At 54.0% G+C, this 2,965-nt stretch overlaps 1 protein-coding gene across 3 annotated transcripts in view; it reads left to right on the forward strand.

The window, feature by feature from the left end:
* The window catches only part of LOC119308035 (quinolinate synthase, chloroplastic-like), a 24,744-nt gene that overhangs the window by 19,919 nt on the left and 1,860 nt on the right, over positions 1–2,965 (forward strand). The gene's annotated exons all lie outside the window — the stretch shown is intronic.

Genomic DNA, 2,965 nt, shown 5'->3' on the forward strand with positions numbered 1-2,965 from the left:
TGGCCGGGCGGTGGCTCGAGCGCGGTCGCCCGCGGGCGGCGGCGGCGGGGAGACGGGCCGCGGGGGCCGGCGGCGCGGGAGGTGGCGGTTGCTGACGTGGCATGCGGCGGTTGGACGGCGTGCGGCGGCGCGGACGCATCCGGTCCGATCCGGACATGTCGGGCGGCGGAGAGGGGCTAGGCTAAGGTTGGACTGCGCGAGAATTCGGGGGATGCACATATTTATAGGTAGAGGGAGCTAGGAGGCTCCAAATGAGGTGTAGTTTTCGCCCACACGATCGTGATCCAACGCCGGAGAGCATGGAGGGGGCTTAGATGGGTTATTGGGCTGTTTTGGAGGGTGTTGGGCTGCAACATACAAGAGGCCTCTGCGGTTACCCAGTTAACCGTTGGAGCATCAAACGGCCTCCAAATGGAACGAAACTTGACAGGTGGTCTACCGGTGGTGTACCAAGGCCACCTGGCAAACCTAGGTCCATTCCGAGAACGTTTTTCTCCCGCTCACGAAAAGAGACAAGAGGGGTGCGCCGGGTGCATGTGGGATTGTCGGATTGCGAAACGGACAACGGGGAAAAAGCTCGGATGCATGAGACGAACACGTATGCAAATGAGATGCACATGATGACATGATATGAGATGCATGACATGAACAAAATGCAAAACGAAAGACAAAACCCAACCACGGAGGGAATATCATAACACATAGCCGAAAATGGCAAGAGTTGGAGTTACAAATATGGAAAGTTACACCCGGCGTGTTACAGCTGCGTCCGGGGATGAAGGCGTTCTGGATGGGACTTATCAAGTCGTTCAGCTTGGGCGCAAGGCGGAGGGATAAGTCTTCGCGAAGATCTTGGCGACGAGGTGGATTAGGCTGATGGGCCTGTAGTCGAACAGGCTGGCAGCGTTGGCGCGCTTTGGGATCAGCATGAGCAGCGCTTGGTTCAGGCAGCTGAATCCTCGTCCCCGGAGCGCATGGAGTTGCTGGAAGGCGCAGAGGAAGTCGTGCTTGACGACGGGCCAGCAGGATCGAAGGAACTCCGTGGTAAATCCGTCTGGGCCAGGTGCCTTGCGTGCTGGCAAGCACTTAATGGCTTGCCAAATCTCGTCCTCACTGAATGGGGCCTCCAGGTCATCAAGGACGGCCGGCTCGATGATGTGCTGCAGGTCAAGGGCGCAGTCTCGAGGTCGATCGGTCCTGAGCAGGGAATCGAAGTGTGCGAAGGTCGTCGTGGCCATGTGAGCATGGTCGGTGAGCACGGCGCCGTCAACTGTCAGGGATTGGATCATGTTCTTCTGCTTGCGATAGGTGCACTGGTGATGGAAGAAGGAAGTGTTGGCGTCGCCATCCTTGAGAGAAGAGATGCGCGCGCCTGTCGCGCCAAAGTTCGCTCCAGTGAAGCGAGGCCAAGATATGACAGCTTGATCTGTCTGCGAAGCCAGCCCTCGTGGGGCGTTAGCTGGCGGAGATCCTGGGCCGAATCAAGACGCAGGAGCAGCTCACGCGAGATCGCGAGCTGGTCGCGGATGTTGCCCACGGCGCAAGCACTCCAGCTCGTGAGCAAGCGCGCGGTGGCGTGCATGCGCCACATGATGCGGCGGAACGGGCTCGGGTCGTCCACCGAAATCCATGCAGCCGCAACCGAAGCCCGCAATGCGCGTCCAGTACTCCTCAAATTGAAAGTGTCGGTGCACCGGGGGCAAAGGCGAGCAGTCAAGCATGAGCGGGCTATGATCGGAGACAACCGAGGCGGGGCAGCGAAGGTGGCACTCTCTACTGAACCGGACCGGTTACTACGGTCATTGCTGGCAGCCCGATTGAGGCCTAGCCGCGTGTGTGGGCCAACTGATCATACCTAACGAGTGAACTGTCCGAGGTCACGTTGTATAACTTCCAAGCGGGCATTTTTATCTCAGATTTATTTCTATATTGAACTTCCATTTTTTTTAATTCAACTTCTTTTTACATGCTAACGTCTGAATTTGGGTCAGTTAACTTGCACGGCTCTTTGCATAGCAAACTGTCTGAGTGTTCAGTAGCGGATTGTTGCTTTTTTTGCCTGAGTGAACAGCTGCATTTTTTTCTCACCAACCTTTTCCCTTTTTACACAGCGAACTGCTACTCCCTCCGTTCGGAATTACTTGTCTCGAAAATGGATGTATCTAGAACTAAAATACATCTAGATACATCCATTTCTACGACAAGTAATTCCGAACGGAGGGACTACATAACAGAAAAGCTAACTCCCTTTTTGGAAGTGAAAGTTTTTTCAAAAGCAAACTGCTCTACTTTTTGTAGACCGAACTGCTGCGGCTACAGTCACGACTACTACATCACAGAAAGCTAACTCCCTTTTTTCTATAGTGAAAGTTTATCCTTTATTTTTTTAAAGCAAACTGCTCTACAATCACGGAAATTACAGCCACAATGGTGGGTCATCATAACTAACTGGATTTTCTAACAAAACCTAACTGCGTCTAAAATAATTGAATTACTGGTCACCGTCCCAGGCCACTGCCTGCGTTAGGGGGCGGCGGATTCGGAGCCATGGAGGTCTCGCCGGGGTCATGCTTGATTGGGGCTTGAAGCCGGCTAATCGTAGAGGCTCCCACGATGACCTACCTGAATCAAATCGAGGGACGATGTAAAGACGTGGTCTACGATGGTTGTGCTTGGTCGACAGCTGAACCAACTACACTAAGTGGCTGTAGTCGTCAATCAGAAGGAAGTAGCGCCTCCTGCATGGTGTTGGTTAGGGTTTTCTCCCCCCGAGCCGCCAGAAGAGGGCGACGCGGTGGTGGCCTGGTGGGTTTCTTCCTTTCCTGACTCCGTCTCTTAGAAGCTGCTTTTTCCAGAAGGCTGTCAACTACATCACCCATTCCATGTCAGCCAACTGAAGTACCACTTGGGCCAAAAGCAGCGCCAAATCCAAATCTTGCACTTCTAGCAGCTGATGCCACCATTC

The sequence above is a fragment of the Triticum dicoccoides genome, chromosome 5B (assembly GCF_002162155.2).
Source record: "Triticum dicoccoides isolate Atlit2015 ecotype Zavitan chromosome 5B, WEW_v2.0, whole genome shotgun sequence".
Lineage (NCBI taxonomy): Eukaryota > Viridiplantae > Streptophyta > Magnoliopsida > Poales > Poaceae > Triticum > Triticum dicoccoides.